The sequence below is a fragment of the Triturus cristatus genome, chromosome 6 (genome assembly GCF_964204655.1).
Source record: "Triturus cristatus chromosome 6, aTriCri1.1, whole genome shotgun sequence".
NCBI lineage: Eukaryota > Metazoa > Chordata > Amphibia > Caudata > Salamandridae > Triturus > Triturus cristatus.
In genome coordinates, this window is record NC_140589.1 from 1664129000 (window position 1) to 1664141184 (window position 12185).

Here is a 12185-nt window from a genome sequence, read left to right on the forward strand (position 1 = left end):
TTAATGTACCTGCTGCAAAGAACATGTACCATGCAGATCACAAAGTGCACATAATGTAAATAGGCCAGTGGGCTACTGCTTTTGTCAGAGAGATCCTTTTGTTACTTGCAGATTATAAGTTAAAATCCTAACATAGAACAGTGAGCTATTAACTGTCATCTACTCCGCAGCAACACAAGTCACATTTTTTATTAACTTTTGATACATTTGAGCTACAAACAATTTATTCGTTTAAATGGTCAGATCATGCTGCAGATCTTGCATTATGAGGCAAATATGGCGGAGCCATTATTATTTAGAAAACATTTGCAAACTAGGATTTTTAGCCATTCATGTTTGAACTGCTGTTTTGGAAAAGGGAGAAGTGCTGATGACAGAAACTCCATGGCTCGGAGACAAATGGCTTGTGCTTCCACATTTTATCGTATTTGGGGAGATACTGTGATTAGAAGCGTATCCCACTTTGTGAATACATTTTACTGTCAATAACTCCTCATAACCTTAAATAATCATGTGTATCCATTGGTTGATAAAACTGGGCAGTGAAACCAAACAAATACAAAAAATTGGGATGTTTGCGCATTCTGGTCACACCTCTGGCTCCGCCCACTGATCAAATCCTTGGGTTATTCCCACCCTCTGATTCTCCGCCCACAGTTCCCTTACTTTTTCCCCCCCACTTCTACCACTGATATATCATGTTGATGGATAGTGGGAACACCACACCAGTACAAAGTACCATACCTATGATATTATAAATTCCAATAAACTGTTGACTAGCAGGTAGCCCACTGTACAACCTGATTAATGAGTCATTATCAAACTGTTGTTAACAGGCACATTTTGTAAATATAGGACCTACATTTACAAACGTTACTAAGGATTCTGTATGGTCCCGTTATTTGCCAACTGTGTCCACTGGCGGACTCAGAGCGTAGGAGGTCCATGCGGTAAGTCGTGAAGGGGTGACACCATGAGTTACCCGCACCGGGTGACACCAACCCTAGTGACGCCACTGCCACACCCTTCCCCTTTCAGCGATGGCCGCCCGATATGACATGCAGTGACCGGAAGGTATTGGAGCGCTTTACATGACCCCCTCTGTGTTCGTGCTATGACCTGCATCCCCTGTAGTCTCTGTCCAGGATTCTAGGGTTATGCCTCTCTAGCGGACGCCCATCAAAAGAGAGGCTAGTTTGCTAAGCCCAGCTGCTCATGCTGCAACATTTAAGCAAACACACTGTATATAATAATTACGAAGCAGCTAACATGATTAATACCACTAGATGGCACCAGAAGGTAGATCTGCTCAGTTCCCGTTCCTTGAAGGACTTTTTTTTTAAACAAAGAAAAACAAACCTTTTCTGGGGTCCGCAAAGTGTTCCGACATGCCCTACTGTGCTCAGGTCTGGTGCTCAGTATGGGGGACTCCATGTCCCTGGTGGTCTCTAATCCTATCTGTGTTCACTGCTCAGCTCAGCCCCCGGCTCCCTGCCACCGCTGATACTTGTTTTCTTCTCTCCGTTTTGTAAAGCGGCAGAAGTTTTATTGCCCTCCGAGGTGGGCGCGCTCTAGATTGATACATTACCAGCTGACCGGGGGGCGGGGCCTTTGAGAAGTCCTCGAGCACTTAGACACTACTTACGTCCACAGGGAACAGTTGTTTGATAAAAGCACCGACAAGGTAACGTTTTATTCTTTTTGTGTGCCAAACGAGGGCAGACGCAGAGAAACATTTCCCTACATCAACACACGTCTTTTCCAATGAGAGTCGACGTCACTTTTTAAAAACTGATGCCGTCTTCGACGTCACTTTTTAAAAACTGATGCCGTCTGTTGTGATCTGCTCAGGTAGTGAGAAGCCCCTTGCAGTAAATACAATGTGCCAGCGTGTTAAAAAAATACCTGTTTCTGCAGCGAGCGCAGTTGTAAGCGGTGCAATGTCCAGTTAGCGCCAGCATCTGCCTGTTGTTCCACATAATCTAGAAAAAACCTCTGGGTAAATGTTATTAATCGCACCTGATAAATCCCACATCACACCGTATGAGATTTCACCAGGTGAAATGAATGCTGACTACCCCTCGGGGGCTGTCTCACTGGCCTGGTGCCCCCTGTTCACCCCCCACTTCCATCTGACATTTCTAACAGCTTTTTCACGGTCTGGATTAGGTCTCCAAGCTTTTTTGTACTGGAGTTACTTATGCTCAAAGAAGCGCATTGACAGCTACTAATATTCCTAGTATTGTATAATTTCAATTTTTTATATAGCGCCACTTTGCAAAGATTGCCAGTGAAGCGCTCCTTCCTTTTTCTCTAATTGTGCTGCTCTGCCGCTGGGCCTCTTCCCCCTCTCTGTCCTCCTCTTCCTCTTACTCCGTCTGTCTGTCTCTGTCTCGCTCGTCCTCACTTGCTGAAAACCATAACTTCCACAAATGGCTCTCTTGCCTACATTCCACATGCTTTACTTAATCTTGCATTCCCTATAGCTGTTTGCTATTTCCAGGATGTTGTTACTTTTTTTTTTGTCTAGGTAGCATATTACTCTGGACACCCCTCCCTCATACCCTATTCCTATTTCTAGTTGTCTAGTGCCTCGAGTCATACCAATGGAAATAGCGCTATGCAAATATCTTCACTCCACAGCATACAAAACAAGCATTGGCATAACCAATAGATCTCGACTTTGGGACCTTATAAGTGTTTAGCCATGCAACAGTTGATGTTGTTGCACCACAGATATTGTGCTGCATAACTAAATACTTTATAAGGTCCCAAAAGCGAGACCTGTTGGCTATGCCAATGCTTGTTATTGGTTGAAAGCAGTGCTGTAGATAGGATGTGAACCATCTCAGGACTGTGCCATTAATGCCAGTGCAATTCTTGAGTGTCTTGAGTAAAGCTGAGTGATTTACTGTATGAAATGGCGCAGGTAGATTGAGGTGGATTAGGGGACAGGAGTCACCTTCATCTAAGGTTCTGTTAATGTCATCTGCTATATTCAGCATAGCAGTGTGCTGCAGCTTTTTCCAAATCCAAACTGGAATGTGTTGTGGGGGTTGAATTTGTCTATGTGTTAGTTGAGTTTAGCAGGACACACTTCTCCATTTTTTTGGCTAGGAAGGGAAGGTTGGTGATTGGTCTGAGGTTGCCGAGGTCGTTGGGGTCTGCCCCAGGCTTTTTGAGAATGGGTGTGGCTTGACCTAGTTGGAGGGAGCCAGGTAAACGGCCTGATGAAAGAATGGAGTTGATGATTTTGGTCCAAAATGGGGAGATGCTATGGTTGAAGTTCTGTACTAGGGTGGAGGGATCAGCAGTGTTAGATGTGGGCTATTTGGGTGCGATTATATTGAATACTTCTTCTTTAGTCATAGGAATGTGAGAAGTTGGCCTGATGTATGATGTCACTAGTTCTAGTGTACACCTTATATCAGTCCAAATACCCTTATGGTGATTGGTTGTAAAGTCAACCTTATAGACCAGCTATCCTAGTGGTAGCATGGACAAGAGCAGTCTTAGGCTAAACTCTGAATGGCATGTGAAGCCAGCTGTGATAACATATATAATCCCTTGAATACCAAATGAAAGGACACCACAACAGATATATATATAAAATAACGAAAAGTTTCTTACCTGTCGGTGTAGTTTTGCAGCTTGAAGATCTTTCTGGATTCACTATGCTGGGCATTATTCCGCGATCTTGTGGTTGGGTCCGGATTCGTAGTCTTTTCTTTGTTTTTTTTTTTTTTTTGTAGCCCAGGTGGGCGTCGACGTCCACCATTTGGTGCACCTCCCGTGACGTCGTCGTGCTTCCTGCGGAAGTCCCACCTTTGGGGCGCCATCTTCGGGTTCTTTTTTCCCTGTTTTTTTTTTTTTTTTTTTTTAACCCTAGGCGATTGATTAATCCTTTTGTCCATATTTCTGTACGTTTCCACTTCTTTGATCCTATCCATTTCACCCCCTCTTCCTCCAGCCTCATCTTCCTGGCGGAGGTGGGTGGGTTCGCTAGTGAATCCAGAAAGATCTTCAAGCTGCAAAACTACACCGACAGGTAAGAAACTTTTCGTTTTGCAGCGTGAATCTTTCTGGATTCACTATGCTGTGCATAGACTTTGCAGCGGTTTTCCTATTTTTGTGGTGGCTGGGTGGAAGATGATCGCTGGTCGTTGAAAATGTGTTGTAGCACCTTCTGTCCGACCTGTGCTTCCTTATTCATTTGAATGTCCACGCAGTAGTGCTTTGTGAACGTGTGCACAGATGCCCAAGTTGCTGCGAGACAAATGTCTTGGATGGGCGTGTTTGCCAGGAAGGCAACTGTGGCCCCCTTCTTCCTTGTGGAGTGAGCTTGGGGCCCCTCCGTTAGCTCCTGTCCAGCCTGTTTGTGACAGAATTGAATAGTGAGGGCAATCCACCTAGCGATGGTGCCCTTGGTCACTGGTCTACCCATGAAGCTAGTAGCAAAGGACACAAACAGCTGCTTCGACTTCCTGAGTTCCTTGGTTCTTTCAATGTAGTGCATCACCGCTCTTCTGGCATCGAGGGTGTGCAGGGCCTTTTCTGCGTTTGTAGTCGGGTTTTGGAAGAAACTCGGTATCTGGATACTCTGATTCATGTGGAACGCCGACACTACCTTGGGCATGAAGTGTGGGTCCGTCCTCAGGACTACCCTGTCTTTGTGAATTTGAATGTAGGGCTCCTGTAGCGTTAGTGCTTGGAGCTCGCTCACCCTGCGTAGTGAGGTTATGGCCACTAGAAAGGCAGTTTTCATCGTCAACATTTGTAGAGTGGCCTTGTGAATGGGTTCAAACGGCGCCTTCATGAGCTCCGTCAGAACCACGTTTAAATTCCATGCCGGCGGCGGCAACCTTTTCGGGGGTGCCATTCTTTTGGCTCCCTCCATGAATCTCTTCACCACCTGCGAGGTGAAGAAACTTCCACCCTTCTCACCTCTGGTGTAGGCAACGATCGCTGCTAGGTGTACCCTTAGGGAGCTCGAGCAGAGGTTACTCTTTAGAAGGTGTGTGAGGTACCTCAGCACAGTTGAGTCTCTTGTCATTCTGTTTTGCAGGCCCTTTTTCCTGCACCACACCGTGAATCTCTTCCACTTTGCGCTGTAGCACTTTCTTGTAGTAGGTTTCCTTGCCTCCCGTAGCACTTGCATAGTGCTCTGAGGTAACCTTAGGTGTGCGAACTCTAGGTCTTCAGGAGCCATGCTGCTAGGTTGAGTGTCTCTGGCTCTGGGTGCAGGACCTCCCCGTTTTGCATTGAGAGCAGGTCTTTTCTCCTCTCGAACCTGTACGGATTGTCTTGCGCCATTTCTTGAATCTGTGAGAACCATGTCTGCCTCGCCCACTGTGGAGCCACCAGGATCAGAGTCATGTTGCTGGTTCTGCACTTGTCGAGCACTCTGTGCAACAGGGGTATCGGTGGAAAGGCGTAGGCAAATGTCCTCCACCAGCTTATCCATAGGGCATTTCCCTTGGATTGCTGACCTGGTTGCCTGGACGCGAAGCTTTGGCATTTTGCATTGTGGCGTGTTGCAAATAGGTCTATTGTGGGAGTCCCCCATCTCTGGAAGATTTTCTCCGTTTCCTGGCCATTGAGCTCCCACTCGTGCGATGCTGAGGTCTGTCTGCTCAGCCAGTCTGCCTCCACATTGTCCTTCCCTGGTAGGTGAATCGCCAGTAGATCTATCTTGAGAGGTATGGCCCATCTCCAAATCTCCTGAGCTAGGGATGAGAGGGGAAACGACTGTGTCCCCCCTTGTTTGTTGATGTAGAACATCGCCGTGGTGTTGTCTGTCTGTACCAACACCCTCTGGCCGAACAGGTGTCTCTGGAATGCCTTCAGGGCTAGCAGTATCGTTTTCAACTCGAGGTAGTTGATGTGGCGGACCGCGTCTGCTGGAGCCCATAGACCCCTCACTCTGAGGTTGTCCATGTGCGCTCCCCATCCCTTCTGCGATGCGTCCGTGGTAATGGTCATTGTTGGGCTTGGTGGTGTCAGGCTTCTCCCCGTTGTTATGTTGTCTCTGTTCCACCAAGTTATCTCCTCCTGCACTGCGTGCGTAACAACCACTAGATCCTCCCAACTTCCGTTTGCTTGTGACCATTGCTGTTTCAGCCATTCCTGGAATGGTCTCATGTGCAGGCGTACATTCGGCACCAGCTGGATACAGGACGCCATCATCCCCATCATCTTGCTCACCGCCCTCACTGTCAGAGCTCGCCCCTTCTGGTAGAGCTGCGTCTCCTTCAGTAGAGCATCTGTCCTCCTGTCGCTGGGCACTACTGTACTGTTGAGGGAGTTGATCTTTGCCCCCAGGAAAATCTTTACCTGTTCCGGTTCCAGCGATGATTTTCCCCAGTGGATGGAAAATCCCAGATTTGTGAGGGTGTCTGTTACGCGTTTTGCGTGCCTCTCGCACTTCTCGCGTGAGTTTGCCTTGACCAGCCAGTCGTCCAAGTAGGGGTATACGTGTATTCCCTGCTTTCGTAGGTGTGCCGCTACCGCCGACAGGCATTTTGTAAAGACCCTTGGCGCTGATTTTAATCCGAAGGCCAGGGTTGTGAACTGGTAGTGTTCCTGTTCGATGTTGAATCTTAGAAGGCCCTTGTGCCTTCTGTTTATTGGGATGTGAAGGTAGGCATCCTTGAGGTCCACGGTGACCATGAAGTCCCCTTCTCTTATCTGTGGCAGTACCTCCTGCAGTGAAGTCATTTTGAACCTTTGCGTTCTGATGAACTTGTTTAGGTAACGGAGGTCCAGTATGGGTCTGAGGTCTCCGTCTACCTTCGGAACCACGAAGTAGTTTGAGTAGACCCCTTTGTTGCGTTCCCTGAACGGCACTGTCTCTATGGCTCCCTTTTGTAGGAGTTTCCGCGTTTCTTCTCTGAGTATTGCCAGTTCTTGGGCCGATCTCTGTCTTCCCTTCGGCTTCCTGTTTGGAGGTCTTTTCTCCAAGTCTACGCAGTATCCGTACTGCACGATGTTCCGTATCCACTTGTCTGTGGTTATACGCCGCCACTCCTGAAGGTAGAACCTCAGCCTTCCGCCTACTGGTGACGTATGCTCGTAGGCTCTTGAATCTTCTCTTCCCCCTGATGACACTTTTTTGCGCCTCACCCTTGGGGACCTTATGAGGGTAGGCGTCTTCTTGCGTGCTGAGTCACTTCGAGGAGGGCTGATCGCCCCCTCTCCTCCTTTGGCCACGTCCGTTCCCTCTACCGCGAAAGGACTGGCCCCGAGGTTGATATTGCCAGCTTTGCTTCTGCTGACTTTGTCCGTGACCTTCGCCCTGCTGACCTTGTTGGAACGCCTGGTGCGACGTCCCCTGTTGGCTTCCACCCCTACCGTAGGGTCTCCTCGAGGGATTTCCTCGTCTCATTCCCCTCAGCTGTAGGGCCCCCATGGACCTCGCTGTCTCGTTTTCCTTCTTGAGCTGGGTGAGCTTTTCGTCTACCGTTGCTCCGAACAGTGTCTCTCCGTTGAAGGGGGTGCCAAGGATGTTGTTCTGCACTTCCGGTTTGAATCCCGAGATTCTTAGCCATGCATGCCTCCTCTCTGTGACCCCTATGGCCATGAGTCTTGCTGAAGTCTCTGCCCCATCCAACGCCGTCTTTATACAGGAGTTGGCGATGTTCTTGCCTTCATCCACCAGGTGAGAGGCTCTCTGGCGGTATTCTTCGGGGAGGTGCTTTACTAGCTCCCCCATCTCATCCCAGTGTTGGTATTGGTGTCTATTGAGGAGTGCATTCGAATTCGCCATGCGCCAGTGCATTGCGGCGTTCCTCTCGACCTTTCTGCCTGTGAGGTCGATCCTCCTGCTCTCTTTATCCGGAGGTGGGCCCGAAGTTGCTGGAACGTTGGCCCTTCTCCTGGCCGTGGAGGCTATGATGGAGTCTGCGGTGACGCTACCCTTGATGTAAGGTGGGTCCAGGGAGGAGTGCTTATATTTCTTCTCTGTCCTGGGCGTGATCGACCGGCAGGTGGCAGGCTCCTTGAAGGCTTCTCTCCCCTGGTTCATCACGCTTTGTAGCATGGGGAGGAACTGACTCCTAGTCTGGATGGGGAGCAGTGTTTCGACGAGAAAATCGGCTTTCGGCCTCTCCTCGTCGAGTTTGACGCCGAAGGCCATTGCTGCGCTCTTCACCACCATATTGTACACCCCGATGTCGTCGGGTGGCGAAGGCCTCGAGGGGTACGTGTCCACGGCCTCCTCCGGGTTTTCGGTGTCGAGATCGTGCCATTCGACGTCGTTGCTGGTAGATGCCGCCGATTCGTAGAACGACTGTTGGTCTTCTTCCTCGGCTTCTTCCTCATAATAGGGCTCCTCTTCTTCCTCGAGATCCCTTGTCAGCCCTTCGGCGTCGAACTCGTCTTCGACCTCGACGACGTCCGCCGATGAAACCGTTGGAATCTTGAATTCCTTCATCCTGGCGTCGAACTCCTTCTTCCTTTGAAGGATGTTCTCCATTTCGGCCTCGAGCCGCCTCTTCTTTTTCTCCATTTCGGAGATGCTTTCGGCGTCGACCGCGGGTCTTTTCGATGAAACTTGCGTCGACGTCGAACGTTCTTTCTGCGTCGATCGGCCAGTTTCATGGGATGATTTCGACGACCCTTGCCTTTCGGCGTCTTTCTGCACCAGGGAGTCCTTTTGTAAGGATCCGCTGGGCCTTTTGTCCGAAGTTCCCCCTTTGGACGTCGAAGTTTTCGGCGCCGGGGCTCCCTTCGTGGACCTTGACTCAGTTTTTCTCGAGTCACCCTCGTGTTTTCGAGGTGTTTTTTGATTTGCGCTCGACGATTCTCTTACCTCGTCTTCTTTTTTCTTGTCGGTCTCTACGACCGTGAAGTTTTCGGCTGTCTCGGCGACGTTGTCCTCGTCGTCCGTGTCGAGGCCCAGCTCGTAGAGTGTCGGGGGTTTCCCTTTGCCATCCATGTTGGCGTTGGCTCTTCTCTGCCTCTCTCTCACCCTGAGTGTCTTCGGCGCGAAGGCTGAGCAGGCGTTGCAGTCGATACTCTGGTGATCCACCGGTAGGCAGAGGTTGCAGACCGGATGCTGGTCTTTCTGCGCGAACTTGTGGTGGCAGTTTGGGCAGAACTTGAATGGCGTCTTGTCCATTTCGCTCAGGGTCTCTGAGCGTGCATTCTCCAAGGCTGTCGAAGAAAAAGGTTCGCTGGTCCTCTTTCTTCGCGCTCCTGATGAAATCTGTTCTATTCCTGATGTCTTCTCTTGATTCCATCGATGAAACTCGCTTTTCTTCCTTCTTCCTCCGAGTGAATTTCTGGAGCTTCCCGATGACGATCCAGACCCAACGGCGGAAAAAAGAATCTGAAGATGGCGCCCCAAAGGTGGGACTTCCGCAGGAAGCACGACGACGTCACGGGAGGTGCACCAAATGGTGGACGTCGACGCCCACCTGGGCTACAAAAAAAAAAAAAAAAAAAAAGAAAAGACTACGAATCCGGACCCAACCACAAGATCGCGGAATAATGCCCAGCATAGTGAATCCAGAAAGATTCAGGCTGCAAAAAGAGTATTTATTCTAGTCAAACCCTCAGCACTCTTTATGAGATTAGAGGTAAGTACAACACAGTCTTATTTAAGCATACATTAAGTCACACAGGTAAGTAATACAGTTAGGCCCTAGGGGCCACGCAAACCATATACTAAGTAAGTGGTATAAGGACCACTGTCACGGAAATAGAATAGGCCTAGGCCTAGGGAATCGCTGGGGCTACACTACACTAGCGTTAGTTAGGAAGTGGGAGGCCCACGGGATTCGTGTGCAGAGTGGAAACACTCACGCGTAATGCGTAAAAGTCACTAGCAATAGTACAGTTTAGAAAACGATAGATTTAGGACACTTCCGGAGTAGCTAGGAAGTTGAGACTGGAAAACTAGACACTAGGATAGTCACTATCCTGATGAGCACCGGAGTACCCAAGTTACCTAGCCCACAGGCTGTGGGTGCATAGGGGTGAAGATGCGTCGGTTTTCGTTGTCGACTCCTATGGATGCCTGAAGAAAGATGCTGACAGGCAGTCAGTGAAGAGTGTCCGGTGGATCCCAAGGCTGGGATCAAGAAGAGAGGAGACCTGCAAGCAGAAGGGACAGAGTCAAGGTCACTAGCCAGTGACCACGTGGAACCAGGAAGGAACCAGGCGATGTCGTGAAGATTGCAGGTGAAGGTGAAGCTTGTCGCTGCAGCCAGGAGGACCAGGAAGCGTCGAGGACGACCAGGACCAGGAGGCGAGCTGTCCCACGAAGGCTCTTGCTGTCGGCGGCGTCGAAGTTGGACTAGGACTCACCAAGCCTTGGCAAGCGGAACCCACGAAGAACGGAGGACTTGCTTCTGGTGCAGACCAGGAAGGTCTGGGGTGCTTCTTCTTTGCAGAGAAGCGGGAGCCAGTCTGGAGGAGCCAAACCAGCGCAGAAGATTTCAGGGTGCGCCGTCACAAAGGCCACTAGCCAGCGGGCAAGCAACCGGACAGACGCGGCAAGCAGGAAAATGCAGAAGGGCCCCACGCAGGACTCGTGGAGTGTGGGGGGCTGATCTTCGGTGCAGATGGTGCTTGGGGTTGGGGCTTCTCAATCCCCGGTGCACAACTTCGAGGGTGCCTCAGAAGCTGCGCTTTAAGTTACTAGCCACTTTTCCCAGGTAGCCGGTCCCACGTCGCTCGTCGCCTCCACGGATCTCAGCTTTGCTGTGGATGTGGATCAGGGTCGGAGAAGTCTGGAAGTCAAGGCTCTGGTCGGGCTCTGCAGTCGGTTCCTCGTAGAACGTGGGCAAAGCAAAGGGTAGTCTCTTGATGGTGCCTGTTTGCACAGGGTAGCCACTCCTTGGCCACAAGGGAGATTCTTCAGTCTTCTTCTTTCGTCGAATGTCGAAGGTCCAGAGTTTCTGTTCAAGTTGCAGGTTCAGGATAATCTAATCTCTTGAGGCCCAACTCCCACTCTTATACTAATCTGGGGGGCTGGGATACCTGCTAGGTCACGCCTTATGGGTGGGACCTGGGAGGGGGTGGTTACACCCACTTCCCTTTGTCCAGTTTCGCGCCAGAGCTGGGGCTGGAGTGCCCCAGCGCCGGTTTGAACTGGACTATGCAAGGAACACTTTGTGTGCCCCAGGCATGTCTCATTCCTTTCAGCCCACCCTGCCCCAATACACTAAAGGCTGTCTGGGGAGGTGCTAGCACCTCCCCAAGCAGGAAACCTATTGTCCAGGCCTCCCTGGCTGGGATCACTCCCAGCTGCAGGAGGTCAGACTTGTGTCGTGGCAGCAGCATCCATTTTGTGATGCTGAGGCTTTGGTCAGAGGCTTTAACAGCGAAGTATGATTTTAACATGTCTTTCCCTCTAGAAGGGGGGAATAATATCCTCATGTCCAGAAATGGCATGGGGGTATTATTCCACAGTGTTAGACACCTTACACGACATGTTTCGATAAAGCCAAACCATAGTTACCATAACCGTCTAAGATTATAAGGCACTTTAAGAGTATATGGTAGGCTATATCATAGAACAGCTATAAGGACTTGGTTCCGAAAGCTGCAGACAGGCTCAGCTCATGCTAGAGCACCATCTCACATGTTACCAAGCACTCTGCCTCCAGGATTGTTAAGGCCTGCCATAGGAGTGACTGATAGGTACACATGTGTCTATATGTAAGTTAGGTATAGGAATACTACACCTAAGCAAGGGGTGATTACACGACCTTGCCCCAGCTGAGTGATCAGCCAGTTGTGTCTGATTGGAAGGCCAGACCAGGGGTGGCATAATACATGCTGCAGCCCCTGGGAGGCCTAGGGTACACCTATGCCCTGGGTACCTAGGGTACACTGTACAGGGTCCAATAAGGTGATCCTTACCAATTGGGAATGTACCTAGGGTACATGGAGTCCATTTTAAAGAGAGAGCAGACAGCCTGAGACCCTGAATGGCAGGATCTCAGGCCAACTAAGTCGAAAAACCAGCTAGACACTAGGCAAAAAGTTGGGGGTAACCATAGTCAGATATCCACCTTCCTACACAACCCCCCCCCCCAAACGAAAGGAGATAAGGCTGGCCTTGACAAGGTAAGCCTCTATTGCCTAAGTGGCCATATAAGGAAGAACCAGCACTGGCATGGTTACCCCCTGTCTCATGGTCCACTAAGCAATCCCTCACCCTAAAGGTATCATAGGGT

The 12185-nt window shown here is 49.9% G+C and overlaps 1 protein-coding gene across 6 annotated transcripts in view; it reads right to left on the minus strand.

Annotated features, from left to right (window-relative positions):
* BICRAL (BICRA like chromatin remodeling complex associated protein) overlaps nt 1-12185 on the minus strand; it is an 834654-nt gene that overhangs the window by 48203 nt on the left and 774266 nt on the right. The gene's annotated exons all lie outside the window — the stretch shown is intronic.